Source organism: Patella vulgata, chromosome 9 (assembly GCF_932274485.2).
Source record: "Patella vulgata chromosome 9, xgPatVulg1.2, whole genome shotgun sequence".
Taxonomy (NCBI): domain Eukaryota; kingdom Metazoa; phylum Mollusca; class Gastropoda; family Patellidae; genus Patella; species Patella vulgata.
Window position 1 is genome coordinate 7,994,811 of NC_065887.2, and position 19,979 is coordinate 8,014,789.

Below are 19,979 nucleotides of genomic sequence, written 5' to 3' on the forward strand. Positions count from 1 at the left end.
AAACCAGGCATTATAGTATATATTCCATACTTCATGAATAACAACTGTGGTATAACAATTACATATATCATAGACATGTGGTGGAAACTGATACATTGTATTACATCATTTCAAGTCTAAACTGGTCAATATCACCTGTAATGCACACTTTATCAAGTAGAACTGTGGTATATATTTCTTATATATCACAAGTCAATTAAAACAACACACCACTGAAACATCATATTGCATACTTATATAAGACTACAGGCAAAAATAGTATGGTATATCATTTGGTATTTCATTCAAAGGGCAAATAACTATATTTTCATCATTTTGGAGAAAAAAAAATCCCAGGGCAATATAGCTCATATATCACACCCACCCAGTCTATATATCTGACTTAGATATACATTGTTCACATTTTTGTACCTATATTTTTTCATCTAATCCCCAAACTCAGCTATAATACTTTCATACTCACAGACAAAAAAGTTACAAACCTTCAGACAAAAAACCTGACACATAAGTAAATTAAATTCATAAGATATTAAATAAATTTCTGACATTTAAATCCCATAGATTCTAACATTCCAAACTGTATGATAAACAGATCCCAAAAATATAATTTGGTAGTTAAATGTGAACTTCTCAAACATCTTAAAGTATCAGATGTTCTCAGAGAGAGAGAGAGAGAGAGAGAGAGAGAGAGAGAGAGGGGGTGGGGTTCAACGTCCACTCGACACAAACTAGGTTATTTTGGGACTAACATATGGTTCAATCTTATTTCTATAATTCGCTTGTGTGTAGGGGGTCTTTAGCAGTGGGAGGAAACCTGCACATGCTAACCATTTGGCCATTAATTGGAGATTTTAATACCATGTAGTGTGGTGTGAGGGAAATATTGCCAAGGGAGCGGTATTGTCAACAGTTCTTAACCAAATTCCATGTGCATATCAATGTATTCACAGGGCCATTGACTGTTTCTTGCCAGGTCCTCCTTTCTACACCACTGGGAAACGAGACTGAAAAATACCCACAAACTTTCTCAGGTAAAAGTGGTATCCTACCTGAGACCTCAGTTACTCCCCAAGCCACCGTGACTCCCTCTACAAAGAGTAATATTGAAATACTACACAGTGATGAGTTTATCCATTAATGAGCTAACCCACTGACAAATGAAAAACGGGCTGATTCTGATAAACAAAAATTTAAGTTAGCAAGGCCTAATTGTGACCATTCAAGACCCCAATTGTCAACATTTTATATATGTCTGTATGTAATTAATATTAAATGACAATGATGTAAAGTTTTTGTAATAAACAGTAACTGAGATTGAAACACTGTCTAAAATTATGTTTGCACAAACTCAGAATTAGTCATTTAAATCATTTGAAAGATAAAAATATTTCATAAACACATACATCTAGGTAATTACTCAGAGTAAACTACATATATATCTAATTTCAATGATTTTACGAGCTCAATGAATGAAATTTGATTTTATACCTATAGGGTTAATAAAGACAGGTTTTATGATGTGTTAATATTACAGGTAATATACATGTGAATATGAACTGTAATATAAAAATATATCGACATCCTTGTATTAATAAATATATTGATCCACATCCATTATTATTATATGATTTATATTTTAATAACCTAATTAATATACTCTATCATTTTACTATTATAACTATTCTTTGATCTTCATACACAGACCTACATACAGGACATACAACCGACTTATGATATATACTATAATATTATAAACTGTATACCATATATACTATAACATTATAAACTGTATACCATATGACCAACTTATGATATATACTATAATATTATAAACTGTATACCATATATACTATAACATTATAAACTGTATACCATATGACCAACTTATGATATATACTATAACATTATAAACTGTATACCATATATACTATAACATTATAAACTGTATACCATATGACCAACTTATGATACATACTATAACATTATAAACTGTATATCAGTACTTGACTTCATTAATCTATAATCCTGTCTAATCTTGTTATATATGTATATATATACATATATATATATATATCACTCTAAATAATACCTTACAAAATATGGATCAAATATTTCATATATCGACAAGTCAAGATAACCATGCGGTTTATAAAATGATTCTATATAATAAGGTGGCGGATAGCGCCCATTTAGATCTTCATGTTTCTAGATACAATGCGAGAGTTGTCGTCGTTAAACCAGCACAACGAAAAGGTCACCGATTACTTTATGATATTGGTGCCTTTTTCTGTGTCATTTTCATCACTCTGGCTTAATGACAACTCTCATGTTTTAAAAATCGTGGGGCGCCATTAAGCCATCACAACGAACTAAAAGAAATTTAAAAGTGGAGTATGTAGCTATAAGTAGCTCTCTCTCTCTCTCTCTCTCTCTCTCTCTCTCTCTCTCTTTCCCAAATACAAAAATAGAGTGGATCATCTGTAATTTTGGGTAATTATTTTTTTCTCAGAATCTAGATGTTAAAGCCTATGTGGAAGTCTCCATCACAATCACATTAAACTCATCCCATTGTTTACATTAAAACACAAGACATCTGATTATGTTAATATTAAAGATGGTGGAGATGCTTATTTACCAACTAAATATTGAAACATGTTAAACTCAGGTGTGAGACAGGTAGATGTTAATTAGATGTTAATACCTCATCATGTTTACAGGTGTTAAAATATAATATCTGATCTTGGAATCACGACATACATCATTTTTAAATAAAACATTATTTATGAATAACAATTTCACAAGCTATTTCATGTGAAATGTCGTTGAAATGTTGTACTGCAAAAGAGTATTGTACAGTGATGCATATTTTCATAAATATTGTTTTATTTGATGATGTCCAAATTAGTAAATGCCATTCAAACAGTATTCATCATTTATTAATATGATTTAGAGTTATACCTAAAATTTCCAAACTGGCAGCCACCATGGCCTGCCATGTGAACAACAACTGGCAGAAGGATTTCACAGCAAACAATTTCATGAAAAGTGTACAATTTCTTTAAAACTTACTCTCCAGAACAAAATATTCAATGACCATACAAATTCAAAATATTGGCTCTCCAAATATACTTAATGACCACACAAATTTAAAATATCGTCTCTCCAAACCAAATTTTTTTTAATATATTTAATGACCACAGACATTATAAATATTGTCTCTCCAGCACAAATTTTATTCAAAGTACATGTATAACAACAGCAACCCTATAGCATTGTGAAAAGAAGCAGTATAATTCCTATTCTAATTTATACCCTGTTCAGACGCTTATTTTTAAACCAGTTCAAAATCGTTGGGTCTTTTAAGACAGGATTGTGTTGCGTTCACACATACTATAAGCCAAACCAGTTTAACTATTCTGATCTCTTCGGTTAGAGGTTAAAATAAAAAGCTTCCTTGAAGACAGGTTGCGAGCTGGGTTTTTTAAACTGGTTATAATATAGTAAGTACAGGAGGACGACACCACACACAAACAAAATCCATTAGACAAGGTTGTGGACAAGACACACAATATCCCGCCCCCCCCTCCACGCTCATTAATACAAACTGTAAGACAAACAAGATATAAAAAAATCCAGTTAAAATATCCCTACACAACAACAGAACAACACCACTACACACCAATATCTATCCATATTCTTTCCAAGTCCGGCCCTTTGTCCATCTTGTCCTACTGACCAATTTGAAACCAGCCCGGAAAATCCAGAGAAACTTCCTCAAAAATACCCGGTTAATATCAGCAAGAGCTATACACTAAAACTATCATGGTTCCAATATTTGATTTAAAACACAAAATAATATTATAAAAACAATATTTGATAAATAAATATAACATTTGATAATTAAAGATCGTCTAATTTCTAGATTTAAAATAAACAAAAAAAATCACATTTTATAATCCATGTCATGAAAAAAGTAGCAAAAAAACCCAAAACATCAGTTCTGATAAAACTATACATATTCTTACAAACTATACTATATCCAATATCCTCTGGTTGTCACAATGAATGAAAACATTTGTAAACTTATCCCCACACGATTGTACCCTATATCTCCTCCTATAACACTGTTCTACTTCTAACACTAAAAAACATATCTACACTTGTAACTGGTCAAGGTCTTGTAGCACATTAATCTTTTGTCACAGTTAAAACAAAATTGGAAAGGTATCATCTACAAATCAATCAAACCATTCTCTGTGTAAGAAATTACTCACTCTAAAACAAACGTCTCAACATCAACTCTTTCGTTTTGTATCACAGTAAAACAAAAAAAACAAAAACAGTTGTAAAGGTCTCTGTACACATCAAACCGTTCGCTGTGTAAGACATTACTCACATTGTGTTTCTTGCACTAAAAAAAGAAAACATTTCTACACACATTAACTCCTTCTTCTTGTGCCACAGTCAAAGAAAATAAAAACACAGTGTGAGTTTAGCAAGGTATCCCTGCCATGTATGATATTACTCAGCTGTGATTCTCAGCTACAAACAAAACGTGTGCTGAAGACCAGCGAACGTGTACACCAGTTGTTGTGTCATGTCGTGTGTGTGAGTCACTATAGGTTTATCAATGTGTTTACCTGTACAGGTAAATCTACCCTCAGGTGTACAATCAACAACCACCGGTAAAAATACCTAGCATGCTTCATTAGTTACCACATTATACTCAATAATAACATTCATATATCCTTTAACAGATAGTTAAAAATGTCCGATTCATAATGAAATTCTTTGGATTATCTAGATTAAACCTTTTGTTAAAAATATTTTACTAAACTGCTTTAATTAAAGTTGAAATAAAATATTGAATAGGGTTGATATGTTATTTGTATCAGTCGACTAACACTGTATAGTTAAAACAAAGTTCGAAATAATAAAAAGAAGTCGACTTGCAGGTCTTTCTTTAGGCCTGAAATGTTTTCTAAATTATTAATTAGACATTAATTAACTTATCCAGGCCATAATCAACTCTCAATGGCAACGAATTTCTCCGATATTAAATCGATTAGAACAGTTAAGCCATATTTTGATTTAAGCTAAAAATGGAGGAGCGAGACGTAGCTTCGAACAACCAGTACGGTGGTTGAAATTATTGCACACGTCTTGTCAAACCTTCAAAGGCTAATATCTTCACTCGCAATAGAGTAAATTGAATGAAATTTTCAAATTATTCATTTTACATTATCTATTTTCGAACTAGTATAGCAAGAATGGATAGCTTTTTATCTAAATCTTACATAATGTATCTTTAAAAAATTTTAGTTTAATTTTTGGCAGTGGAACAAAAAATTAGTCAACAAAGAGAGATTTTCATTCTACAAAAATCAACATAAAATATCAAAAAAAATCTTTAATGTTGCCACAAATAAAAGAGGTTCATTAGTCTTTCTATTTTAAAATACATGGTGATTTACACACAGGCGATAATTTATCAGTGCTTGGTATCATACACAGGGCAGAGTTTGTATCATGGCGATCAGTGTCATACATAGGGCAGAGCTTCTATCATGGTGATCCATGTCATATACAGGGCAGAGTAAGCTTATTCTATCATGGTGATCAGTGTCATACACAGGGCAGAGCTTCTATCATGGTGATCCATGTCATATACAGGGCAGAGTAAGCTTATTCTATCATGGTGATCAGTGTCATACACATGGCAGAGTTAGCTTATTCCATCATAGCAATCAGTGTTACACACTTCGCAGAGTTAGCTTACTTTTTACAGAACATCTGATATCACTGCTCATAGTTATTATTACCTGTATTTGTACCTGTATTTGTACCTGTATAGTTCAATCCATGTGTATTTTGTAAGTAGATATAAGTTCAACTAGTTCAGTATTTTATTGTATAAACTGTGAGTTAATGAGTTTTAAATTGATTTAATATTGACAAATACTTAACTCACTCTAACCTTCTACATGTATAATTCTATAACATACTTGATTATCACGAATAATAATATTTACATATTATATTCAATTATTATTTCTTTTGAACAGATATCCTGAACAAAATAACACAATAATCTCTATTTCATTCCTTCCCAATATACTATTAAAATAAAAATTCTTAACAGCCAGAAGATTTAAAAAAATATATTCCTTAAGTTCAAAATGAATTTTGTCTTTGGTCTTTAATCTTTGATGCCACTGCATGACTAGCCAAATTCGACATATTCTAGGGTGGTACAAACCAGTGATGGGATTTTGCCCGTATATTCCGGACATGTCTGACGCTATTTTCTGAACTTCCAAAATTGTCCGGCCAGGAATATGCCCACTCGGACATCAAGATATGGTGAATAATATTCAAAATTCCAAAATATTCTTTTTGAAAGAACAATATTGAGTCAGTCATTATCACATATGTGATAGAACGTACCGCTCAAACACGTTCCAAATATAATTTTAACACAGAGAGCATTGCTATGATAGATGCGTAATGAAGATTTGAAGAAACAGAGTTTGATTAATCTATTTTATTAGCCTTAGAAATTATTTTGTAATAGCTTATTTTTATGGTAATATGTATTGCAAATATTTATTTCTAAGCTTCTCCACTTATACCAGACTCATTTCCTATGTTCACCTGGACTTGATTGGTTTTATATTCTAAACACCGACATTCTGACAAGCTCCACGACATTCTGACAAGCTCCTCAACTTATCATCAAATTATCATGATCCTGTCTCGGACAACAACCTGAAAAAACTCTTGGATGTTTAATCTAAAAAATATCCCTTTCACTGAAAGACAAAAGTTCACCTGATTGCCTCAGGCCAAAATGGCAAACACTTTTTTACTTCACTAGCCAAAGAAAATAGCCAGCAGTCGAATCGTTAATGTCCACAAATTATAGGTTTAACATAAAGGGTATGTTTGGTCCAATTAAAACAATATTATCACTTCTCACGCCCTGAAAAACATCCAGTATCAATGAAATGCAGTCATTAGTAGGATTACTATCTGTTTAATTAACAACATTAATGTTCAAGATGGCCAATCTTACCTTTAAGAGAGAGAGAAAAATGAAATGAAATGAAATGGGGTTTAATGTTCTACTGTTCTGTTCCGACTGAGCTATGAGGAGAAATTTGCCTGGGCAGCAGCACTATAGCCTACTCTTTTATATATATATATTATGAGAGAGAGAGAGAGAGAGAGAGAGATTCATCCAGTCCTTATTATCCTTCAATCTAAATTCAAGATTTAGAGGGAGAGAGAGAAAAATGACCAACACTGGGATCGAACATGGGACCTCCTAGATAGTGAGCAATCGCCATAGCTACCAGGTGAGGCATTTGGTATACAATGAAAGGTATATCTTTCAATCATAAGGTAAAATTGAAATGAAATGGGGTTAAACGTCCTAATGTTCTGCTCCGACTGGGCTAGCTTATAATCTCCCTTCCACACACTACCATTTTTGTTTTAATATGTAAAAATAACCAGATATTCATCAGCAGAGTACGGCCATTATTAGAATCATTATTATTTATCTACAAATGACCAGAATCACATTTACTCTATTATCGATTCTTAATTTGTAAAAAAAACTGTTGACAAGTTCAAACATTTACTTGATAAAAATCAATTTAATAGACTTAAACAAATATGGTGGTCAAAAAGTCAAAACAATCTTCATAAAACAGAATACAGTGTGTTCCAAATGTGATTTTATACATCTTAAAAAAAAATATTGGGATTTTATCGATCAAATGTGTGGACACATTAATCCATCAATTTGATGAAGGGTAAAGAAAAGCAAAACAACCATTTAATTTTGAAATAATCCTGAACATAACTACAGAATTCTGATGGTTCTGTTTGAATTTATATGAATCCCCTAATAAGATTCTAAACCAAAGACAATTAACACTATACCAGCAAGCGGTTTTTATTAAGCAAATTACCAATATTCAAGATTTAAAATTAATTTAGCTAAACTTGTTGAAGCCTAAAGATTTGAACTCATTACACCTTGGGATGGTAAGAGTATGATCATATCATGATGATACTTATGTAATTTATGTAATATATATACCTAGAGGGTATTTTAACCAAGGCAGCAAGAACAACATTTATATACAAACATATACTTAACATATATAGCCTGAAGATCTAAACTCATTACATCTTGATTGATAGTATGAAAATATCATTATGATACCTGTGCAAATTATCTAATAGAGCTTGAGGGGATTTCACCAAGGCAGTAAGGTTATAACAGAGATATCAATCATATATAATAATGAGCTTCTGAAGGAGAAATTGACACAGTAGACGCCGACCTTTGACATTGTATATTCTTGTTATGTGTTATAATATACATTTGTCATGTCATTGACATCATAATATGTTATAAAAATATCAAGGAATTTAAACGAAAATAGATTTTTATCTGACCTATGATTGAAATTAAATTTTTATCTGATTTAAAAGGCCCGTTGGATGAAATTACATTTTCATCAAAGCAATGGTCATGAAACTGGATTAAATTCTGCAATTTGTGAAATTCGATTAAATGATTCTATAATCATTAGTCTATCGATTCCACGCTATCTTAAGTCTTAAAAATCAAAGCAGGATTGCCTATTCTCCAACGAAACTACAATGGAACGAGACTACCATGGAATGAGACTACACACTGGAATGAGACTACAATGAAATAAGACTACCGGTACACTGGAATGAGACTAACCTGGAATGAGACTACAATGGAATGAGACTACACTGGAATGAGACTACACTGGAATGGAAGCTCTTACTACTAAATTCTCGGTTACAGATGAATTTTGCACAAACTATCAAAATTATCAAAAAAATGATCCCTGTGTAAAACAACATAAAAGATCTTACAGCCTTCGTCACTTTTAAAGCCACTACAATTGTCATTTGCATTTTTTAAGACTATACCTCAATTTTCATGGCTTAATTATTCAACAGTAAAATATAATCAAATTGATAAGTTCACAAACAACAAAACTATCAACATTATCTAATAAATAAAGTAATGAATACAATTCTTACTGTAAAGATTGGAAATTGTCCCGTCTTAGTCTTGTCACTGGTTGATACAGTGATATTATCGCTTGGTATTATCCTACATATGGACACAATTCTTACTGTGCAGATTTGAACCTATCCCGTCTTAGTCTTGTCACCGTTTGATACAGTAATATTATTGCTTGGTATAATCGTACACAGTACGAACAGTAACAAACCTCTACTAACAATCCAACAAATAGACACAATTCTTACTGTGAAGATTTGAACCTATTCCGTCTTAGTCTTGTAACTGATTGATACAGTAATATTATGGCTTGGTATAATCGTACACAGTACTAACAACAGAAACAAACATCTACTAAAAATCCAACAAATGGACACAATTCTTACTGTGCAGATTTGAACCTATCCCGTCTTAGTCTTGTCACTTGGTATTATCGTACATAGTACTAACAGTAACAAACCTTTACTAACAATCCAACAAATCGAAACAACACGTTAACACACAAGACACACAGATTTATAGTCAACCTGTACACCAAGTACCTAAATCATGACGTACTGGACTACACACACTGGTCATTTCATACATCTTATACCAGTTACACTTGTTGTCTTGTATAAACAAGACAACACCCCTCTTTGTTTTTCTTTGCTAACGTTACTCCGCATTCCTTCACTTGTAAATTCTCTCGTTCCGTAGCTTGGGTGGGAATAACGACCAGTCTTTCTTTGCTACCGTTACTCTGCATTCCTTCACTTGTAAATTCTCTCGTTCCGTGGCTTGGGTGGAAATAACGACCAGTCTTAACATTCTTATTTAACTCCTGTTGATCAACAAACACTCCTTTGTTTCAATCATATTAAGGTAGCGGGCAAATGAAATGTTGTTTTTTTTTTAAAATCTCTTATGTCCTACATGTAATGTATTATGGTGGGAATTTTGCCAAGACAGCGGCTAAGTGGGTAAGACGCTGGCTCGCTAGCCTGGAGGTCGGGTGTTCGATCCCTGCATTGGCTGAGAAAGTTCATCCAGATTTTCCAGCGTGGTTTCCCCCTTGTCAGTGATGCAGGACGGAGGGCCTGACAAGGACAGCTGTCTAGTCGTTCGGATGGGACGAAAAACCGAGGTCCTGTGTAAACATTGGCGTGCACGTAAAAGATCCCTTGGCAGTTGGAATTCGATATAAGAGTAGGCCGTAGCGCCGCTGCCCGGGCAAAATTTCCCTCATAGCACAATGTAAGGCGTATGCCCTTCTTTATTAGCCCAGGTAAGGAGCAGAACAGTAGGACGTTAAACCCCATTTCATTTTATTTCACTATATATACAGCCTACTCCTATTTTTAATTACAACTGTCAAGGGTTCTTTTACGTGCACCCCAATGTATACATGCCTGCTACGGTTGAATATAGTGATTATAGTGTACCCAGTACTCTAGTATTTGTGACACAATAACTTTGGTTCTAATTGATCTAGAATATTCAAACTTTGTTTAGTTGTTTATATGAGGTGGATGGGGGGGTGGGTGGATGGCCGAATGGTTAGCGTGTGCACATTGTATCATAAGTTCTGTCATTGAGTCAGCTGGTGTAGTTTCAATTTCCCAGTTGTACATGACAAGGAGTACCGTCGCCTGTCTAACCATAGAACTAAATACACTGGAACGCCAACGAGCCCGTTAGAGCGAATTATGCTCGTCCTCGCATGCGCGAAGATAAAAGTGCCATGTTTACTTCCGGTAGGCCTGACGCTTTGGGAAATGCTAATTGTAGGCCGGTTGGGGAGGTTCGGGTGTTTCCGGATACCAAAATGGCCGCTTTATATAAATGATATAAAATAATATAGGCCTACTAGGCCTCATTTTTATATAGGCCTACCTATTTCTAAAACAGTGATCAGCTGTCAAAAAAAGGTCGAAATATGCAGGCAGAATTCTCTGAGCATGTTATGAAGATTTGTAAAATTAAAATACTACTAGGCCTTGTAATATAGGCCTACATATTTCTAAAAAAAATGGTGATCAACTGTCAAAAAAAAGTCATGATAAGCAGGCAGAAAATTTCATTGCATTTTGTGAAGATTTGCAAAATTAAAATAATATAGGCCTACTAGGGCTCATTTTTTATATAGGCCTACCTATTTCTAAAACACTGTCAAAAAAAAGGTCAAAATATGCAGGTAGAAAATTTCATTGTATTTTGTGAAGATTTGCAAAATTAAAATAATATAGGCCTACTAGGCCTCATTTTTATATAGGCCTACTTATTTCTAAAACAGTGATCAGCTGTCAAAAAAAGTCAAAATCAGACAGAATTCTCTGAGCATGTTATGAAGATTTATAAAATTAAAATAAATTGCCATTTACAGGGAGGAAGGCGTTTGCCCACTATCAAGGAGATTTGGATTTTGATTCAGATGTTCGTTGAGAAAATTGCCTGTTTTCCCTTTTTGTCAGTGGTGCATCAGGTAGCATTGCATATACTGTATTATGGAAGCATGAAGGAGTGCATTAAATATCAAAACTAAGTTTGGATTGGCACCAAGTACTGTGGATCAGAATGAAATAATTTTTTTTTTATTAAAAGGAGAGAGAGAGAGAGAGATGGGGTTTAACGTCCACTCCACACAAACTAGGTCATTTCGGGACTAACATATGGTTCAATTTTATTTCCATAATTTGCTTGCGCGTAGGGGTCTTTTTAGCAGTGGGAGGAAACTGGAGGACCCGGAGAAAACCCACGAGGTTGGACCGGCAACCCTACTCCTTGTCACGTACAACCGGTGATTCGAAACCACGCCAGATGACTCAATGACAGGCCTCGTGATACAACGCGCACGTGCTAACCATTCGGCCATCCAACCCCCCTTTATTAAAAGGAAATAATAAATTTGAAATATGAAAAGTTGTGGATTTAAACGTTTATAATATGTGTATTTGCAATATAATAGAGACCCACAAAATGTAAAGACATTACTATTCTGAACTATGCTTATAGTGAAGAGACACTGTGTGAAGCTAATGTTTTTAGGATCTCGAAAATTTGCCCAAGAAAATATACCATAGTTGCATTCACATTGAACCTTAAATTTGTATAAATTTATGACAATTTCACACATTTGATCAGAGAGAAAAGTTACCAGATTTATGCATATTTTCATTCACCCTATTGTAAATTGTGATCCGTGTGTCAAAGTTACAATAAATGGTTTTATGTAATCATAGAGGAGGGAGTGGGTAAATTTTACAGTTTACTGAATACACCTGTACCAGTACACACAAGAGCTGCATATCTTATGAACTGAATAGAAATTGACTTTAAACACATTGAGGAGAATTCATAATTTCATTGAGTGGACAAGATAGACAGTCTCTATCCCTAGTACATTTTCAAAATATTCACAATAATCCAATGATTTCATTCATTATATTTATTAAAATTATTTCCAAAAAATAGAATGTGTAACTGAAAGTGTATAATGTACAGTCAGTTGATAGCTGAGTCTATTCCAATTTTTCACAAGAAATATATTTCAAAGTCTTTCAGGCACTCGCATAACAGCCTGCTTTTCATTCAGTGCAACAACTATTTTAAAGTTAGGATTTAGGGATGAATCAACACTCAGTGCGGGTGGTTATTTAGGAATTATATTTTATTGTCCTTCTTCCATGTTAGAAATTCCTTGTTCACATCAAATGAAAGTTCTTCATAAAATTAAATACAATAGCTTTTGTATTATTGGTCTGAAAAAAAAATACGTATTAATTATTAGTAGTAGTATGTTTGAACATAAAATAGAGTTTCTTCAGGGATTTCTGTGTCTACAAATTACAAATAAATTTTACAGTTGAATAAAGAGAAATGCAGTTTTAGTTATACTAATATAATTTATGCATAAATTAAAAAGGCAGTTGGTGTCAGCCTTTACAGATGGGTTTATATTCAAATCAGACTCAATACCAAGAAAGTACCACCGATTTCAGGTAATGCCATGGGAATTGGCACAAGAAAAACTTTCTTCAATCAGCATTATTCACTTGATAGCTCTTTTAATTTTACTCAAACAAGGCCTTAATTTATATACAAATCCACTCCTTCAATGACACAAATCTGATATCCTTTTCTTCTTGATTATCATGTGAATTTTTTCACAAAGAAATAATATTCAAAAGGAAAATTCCATTTGTACATTTTTCTTTGAATTAGATCAAATAATTTAAATTTAAAAACAAAATACCAGTATTCATTTTTTTGTACTTTTATTTTATTAGTTTCCCAATATTGTAAAATTAGAAGTATGGTTGTGCTCACTGAAATATTACTAAATCAACTTTTTGAAATTCATTCACATTCCTGACAGGCCTATAAGTCTATAGTAAACAAAAGGGTTTGGTACGTAATTCCGTCCCCGACTTAAACCAGTCATTACATTATTATTTTGTAAATCGATTCATTTATGTTTTCTCAAAAAAAAAACGATGACTTGATTGTATGAATTATAGGCCTAATGACATTAGTGAATTTTCAACATACCTGTTTATAAAGACAGTGCGCAGTTTGTAAATTGTACTGTGCTGGCAGCCAGTCGACGTCATCGCTTCCAGTTCTTCGTCATTTTACAACTCTCCCTGTTGCATTATTTATGACATTTTTTTTTATATCAATAATAAATGATGAGCGAAGATCACAACATTTGTTTAAAGTGAGGCACAAATGAATAAATATTTAATCCAATTCACTCGCTTGCTTTCAACATTATCAGGCTAACAAAATTACGTGATAATAACAATATACTGGAAGTAAACTGGGCACTTTTTCGAAGCCACAAGCCACAAATTTTACCAGAAGTAGACGCTCGTTGGCGTTCCAGTGTATTTAGTTCTATGGTCTAACCTTATGGGTTTTCTCTGGGTCCTCCGGTTTCCTCCCACTGCTAAAGACCCCTATGCCTGAGTGAATTATTGAAATAAAATTGAATCATATGTTAGTCCCGAAATGATCTAGTTTCTATTGAGTGGACCTTAAACCCCATATCTCTCCCTCTCTCTCTCTCTCTCTCTCTCTCTTATTAAATCAGGACACAATGGATAAATGTTTCTCTCAAAAATTCAGCAACTTAATCTAATAATACCCACGATTACAGTTTCCTGAATAACCCTAACTTTTATTTATCAAAATCCTTGACCCTAAAAAATGTTCTTACTTCCCAGGTCTTATATATATAAACCAGCCTTGGTGTGGATTTCTGGACATAAATTTCAACACTTAAGTCTTAATCAGCTTTATTATCAAGAATCATCCTCTGTAATTAAGCTAGAAAATCTTCCCACTGAGCAGCCCCATTTTGCGGGGTCATGTAGCCGTAAACACAGCTATTATTTGGCGCGGGGGGGGGGGGGGGGGATTTACTGTTATTTATTTGTAATATCATGTGTAATATCATATCTTAGAATTACATTAAGTCATACAAAACATTGATTTATTATTGAAAATGAAATGAAATGAAATGGAGTTTAACGTCCTACTGTTCTGCTCCTAACCTGGGCTAATAAAGACGGGCATACGCCATACAGTGTGCTATGAGGGAAATTTTGCCCGGACAGCGGCACTACGGCCTACTCTTATATCGAATTCCAACTGCCAAGGGATCTTTTACGTGCACGCCAATGTGTACACGGGACCTCGGTTTTTCGTACCATCCGAACAACGAGACAGCTTTCCTTGTCAGGCCCTCCGTCCTGCATCACTGACAAGGGAAAACCACGCCGGAAAATCTGGATGAACTTTCTCGGCCAATGCAGGGATCGAACACCCAACCTCCAGGCTAGCGAGCTAGCGTCTTACCCACTTAGCCACGTGATCTCCTGATTTATTATTGAAAGCTATACTAAAAAGAAACTAAACACAAAACAAAACACAAGAGAGAGAGAAATAGGGTTTAACATCCACTCAACACAAACTAGATCATTTCGGGACTAACATATAGTTTAATTTTATTTCAATAATTCGCTTGCGTGTAGGGGTCTTTAGCAGTGGGAGGAAACCGGAGGACCTGGAGAAAACCCACGAGGTTGTAAGAAAAAACACAAAAATAGCTAGAGGTATGAAAGGAATCCTAGGAAGGGATACAATTTAAGAAAAGTTTCCAAACAACAAAAATATCAATCCTTCTGTAACAAATTTGTAACCTTGGTATAAGAACTATACAAATATTTTAATACAAAAACGTGATACAATATCTATAAACCAATATCCTATTCTATTGTCTGTTGGTTGTCAGATTTCCTACCAGCTACTTGATGTCTGAGTAAATGACGATATGCCAGATTAAAGTCAATTAGGAATGTTGTTAACAAAACAAATAAACATGTTTAACAACAATTCACAAACTTCTCTTTTTGTTAAATTTTTGTTACTGTTCATTCCTTTTAAGTTGGGGAGCCACTGTGAGTATGGCTCTGGCTCACGGGCACTCCTTAGGGAGCCACAGCTCTGGCTCACGGGCACTCCTTAGGGAGCCACAGCTTTGGCTCACAGGTCACTCCTTAGGGAGCCACAGCTCTGGCTCACAGGTCACTCCTTAGGGAGCCACAGTTATGGCTCACAGGTTATTCCTTATAAGCTGGACACTCATTATCAAAATTAATCAGTCAGCTTTAAACTGGACACAAGTACAAATTAGATGATTTTTGGTGATTTTAAACGATTTTTACGAATTTTTAAACAAAGTTTTGATATTAAACAAATGTGAAAGAAATTAGTGCTACATGTAGATACACAAGATTAAATGATACCTGGGTTACAGTGACTGCTGCCTGGGCAAAATGGCCCCCATATAGCACAATGTATTGTCGTCTTCATTAACCCAGTCGGTGCAGAAACGGGGAAGTTAAACCCCATTTCATTTCATTTCATTCGTAATCGTTAATCCAATCCTTACAAAACCATTGTGAAAATATTGCAAGAATCTGTATAAATAAACTTTATGAGCAGTTAGCAGCTAAAAAACATTTCTTTTGAAATGACAAGTAAACTCAAACATTGTTTGTACAGTTGTAACATTCTATCAATAGTTTCTTCTATTTGTTTAAAAATCTTTTAAAAAGAATTGAAAAGTTTCCCTTGGGAATGTTTCAAACAGATTTGATCTTTTGTTGGTAAGCTAACGTACTTAAAGAAAGAGATAAAAAATAAAAAATAAAAAATTGATCAGGAATTAATTAATTATCTTGGATAAAAGGCAGAAAAACTTGAAGAAAATCATTCAATTGGAATTTTAATTCAACTTCTCTTTAAAAGAAGTTTTAAATTTTAATTTGCTGGATTTTCTTGTTTTGTGTAACTTCTTAAACTGTTTCAATGGCATTTAGTAATTGAACTGGAGTATACAGGTCACATTTCTATGGAATACAATTACTGCTTATTACTGAGTGACGTTTCGACTAGGCTGACCATTGTTTGACTAGTCGAAATGTCGCTCAGTATTAAGCTGTAATTGTATTCCATAGAATTGTGACTTGTGAACTTTTTGTGTACACACTGCACAATTTCACATTCTGACTCCTCTTTAAGCAATTATTCAATCATTATATTAATATATCAATATTTGGATAGATCTTCTTCAAAATATACAAAAGAAATTGTTAGCCATGTGACCAAGTGGTATCAGGTGTTCTAGAAAGTGTAAGCATAGCCTGCTGTATGAAACAGTATAATAAAACATGGTTGCCTGCCTAATCCCCTGGGCTCTCTCCTGATTCTCCCATTGCTACAGACATATCGGCCAGTAAATTATTGAAATGAAAAATGAAATTGCCCCTACACCAGTCCCAAAATAACCTAGTTTGTGTTTTGAATGGATCTCTCTCTCTCTCTCTGTAAATATAAAGTAGAAAGTTAAAAGGGTATAGATGAGAAGAGTAAGATTGTTAGGTTAAACCATTTCCTGTTGTATATACATCACACCCGTATACCACAGTCCGTATACCACAGTCGGCCAAAATAAATAACCTTTTAAACATCAAGACAAAGAGTCCATGTTGATTTCACAACCTCAACCAATAATTATGCCAAATAAAACAAAGTCCGTGTTTTATTCCCTGTGCCAATAAACCAACAGGTGTAAATGATTTCAACTGTATAAATATACTGTCTGGTGTGTCTCTTGATTTCTATATACAGCACCGTTCAACTAGCGCATATTTTCTGGGGTGTTTCACTCACAGTCATTAGCTTTTTAAGGTGCTTGAACAAACTCGAGGAGGACCTGACAAGGACAGCTGTCTAGTTGTGCGGATGGTACGAAAAACCGAGGCCCCGTGTACACATTGGTATGCACGTAAAAGATCCCTTGACAGTTGGAATTTGATATAAGAGTAGGCCGTAGTGCCGCTGTCCAGCCAAAATTTCCCTCATAGCACACTGTATGGCGTATGCCTGTCTTCATTAGCCCAGTTCGGAGCAAAACAGTAGGACGCTAAACCCCATTTTTAGTGCTATCGAGCACATTAATCTGGATAAAAAAATGAATCCCCATAATTTCCGTATTTTATTAGAGAAGTTAAAAAGTCACTGTGTAATTACGTATGCTACTTAGAGAATAAAGTCCGTGGTGGCTCAGTGAATAAGATGCTGGTTTGCTAACCAGGTGGTCTCGGGTCCATGCCTGGTGTAGGCCGAAAAAATTTCTCAGGATTTTCTGGAATAGTTTCCCCTTGGCAGTGTCTAAATGTTCGGGTGGGACATAAAAACGTGGTGCCTTGTACACACTGACGTGCATATAAAGTAACCCTTAGGGCTGGGAATGTGTATACAATAGGAAAGCGCATTATAGTTCCTTGGACAGTTGGAAATAGACACCATTGTCAAGACAAATTTTCCCTCATAACACACTGATGACATATGGCTTTCTCTATTAGCCCAGTTGGTGCAGAAACCTAAGATGCTAAACCCCATTTCATTTCATTATTAAAAGGAGCTAAATCGCTAATATTTTGGACCTAGAAATTGGCACAAATGGGTCGCAACACATATAATAATGTAATATGAATTTATATAAACTGTTTTACATTCAATCGTGTCCGTTTTACTGTGAATTGTCATCAGTTATGTTTGGCGAAATACGCCAGAAGTCTCAATCGCAAGTCATTTTCTAGCATCTGGTTATTCCTGTCAACACCGATATTATTTATTGTGCATGCTCTCCAAATAAGAATATGATATCACCGTTTGACATGAATTGTGGAATATGTCTAGCCTCAGTCTTTGAGCACCTTGTTACAAATGGCGCTGGAACGCCAATGGTAAAATGTTTATTTTGTCTTAAATATTGAATATCAGAAGCCCATCTTTTCCAGGTAAGATCACAACACCAATGCTGATTTAAATTGCAAAAAAATTTGTGTTTTCAATGTCGAAGATTTTGGATGATATTGAGTTACGGACTTAGCTACTTTAAACTATGACAGAAACTATTCTTCTAGCTATAGCTATGTGAAGTATTAGAACCCGGAATTAAGAGTATCGCATACCTGTTATATTCAAGAACAGACTGGTTGTGCCCTCTGCTGTGTTGTACTTGTTTATCCAGTATAAAATGTTACAGTAATGTTTATCCAGTCAATAACGGGGCATGTTATGTTATTAATGTTTCATTGTCCAGGCTGTTTTAACAAGGGTTTAGGATGTTTGAGAAGGCTTAGACATCGTACCTTATAAAAGAACAATTTATTCTCCACAAGAATCACACTACCCACGGCAAATACAAAATCATATCTGTTACAAGAGAAGAGAATAAAATGTGTTTTTCTTCGGCCATTAATCTACTTTAACAACAGTGGTCTCACCCCGAAGTCTAAACATGTGTTGGGAACACCTGAGGTTTAACTGTTAAAGCGTGTGCTTTAGATCATAAGGTCTGTCATAGATGCAAGTGTTGTGATTTCCATCCTATGGTTAAGGATCGGAGTATCCTGTCGGACCTTGTGGCAGGATTTCCGAGTTGTCTGGCTTCAACTACAGCTGATGATTATTGAAATACAAACTAGGTCATTTCGGGACTAACATATGGTTCAATTTTATTTCAATCAATAATTCGTTTGAGCATAGGGGTCTTTAGCAGTCGGAGAAAACTGGAGGACCTGGAGAATACCTGCAAGGTTGGACAGGCGACTATATTCCTTGTCACGTACAACCGGGGAATCAAAACCACGGCAGTTGACTTAATGACAGACCTTAGAACAGTGCGCACACCCTAACTATTCGGCCATCCAACCCCCCTGTATGTGATAAAAGCATGTATGTATATTTCTATATGTAGTCACAAGTACTTGCATAAGGCAGAGTATTCTTATATTGCCTAGAACAACTGATACCACTTATAAATTATGTAATATAATGAAATGGAATTTAACGTCCTACATTTCTGCACCAACTGGTCAACAGAAGATGGACATACTAGCCCCGAGTTCACAAAGCATTCTCAGACTGAAGTTAAGAATTTACTCAAAATTATTCGCCTTATTTTAACTAAAATATAGCCCTTTTATAAAACTTTTGTCGTTTTAATGTATCAAATACATCAATAAGAAACTAAAGTTTTGTGTTTCTGGATCAAAGAAGTTTCTCATAAACAGTGATTGAAAGTTGAGTAAATTCTTATCTTAAGTCTGAGAATGCTTTATGAACTTGGGGCCAGTACACCATGCAGTATACTATGACTGTGGGTATCTTGGTCATGACAGCGACGTTTCCACTTCATCAAATTACAACTGCCAAGGGTTTATTAACGTGCTCATCAATGCATGAGATCTCCATTTTTCATCCCATTTTTCTCTTTCCAGGCCCTCCTTCTTGCTCCGTGCTAGAAAATCCTGCGGAAGTTTCTCGGCCGACACCAGGATTG

The 19,979-nt window shown here is 34.5% G+C and overlaps 1 protein-coding gene and 1 long non-coding RNA gene across 6 annotated transcripts in view; both read right to left on the reverse strand.

The window, feature by feature from the left end:
* The window catches only part of LOC126831682 (uncharacterized), a 99,360-nt gene that overhangs the window by 46,712 nt on the left and 32,669 nt on the right, over positions 1 to 19,979 (reverse strand). The window contains exon 1 of one of the 5 annotated variants that reach the window (XM_050562313.2): positions 4,397 to 4,585. The exons of 3 other annotated variants lie outside the window; for them this stretch is intronic. The gene's annotated coding sequence lies outside the window, so the exon portion shown is untranslated. Of the gene's footprint in view, positions 1 to 4,274; positions 4,586 to 19,979 lie in introns of those variants that run through there. One more of the 5 variants, XM_050562312.2, reaches the window with a different exon arrangement.
* LOC130014260 (uncharacterized) lies at positions 12,492 to 13,717 on the reverse strand. Its single transcript, XR_008789246.1, has 2 exons — positions 13,610 to 13,717; positions 12,492 to 12,819 (listed from the first exon to the last, which is right to left on the reverse strand). It is a non-coding gene; the product is annotated as an uncharacterized LOC130014260 (long non-coding RNA).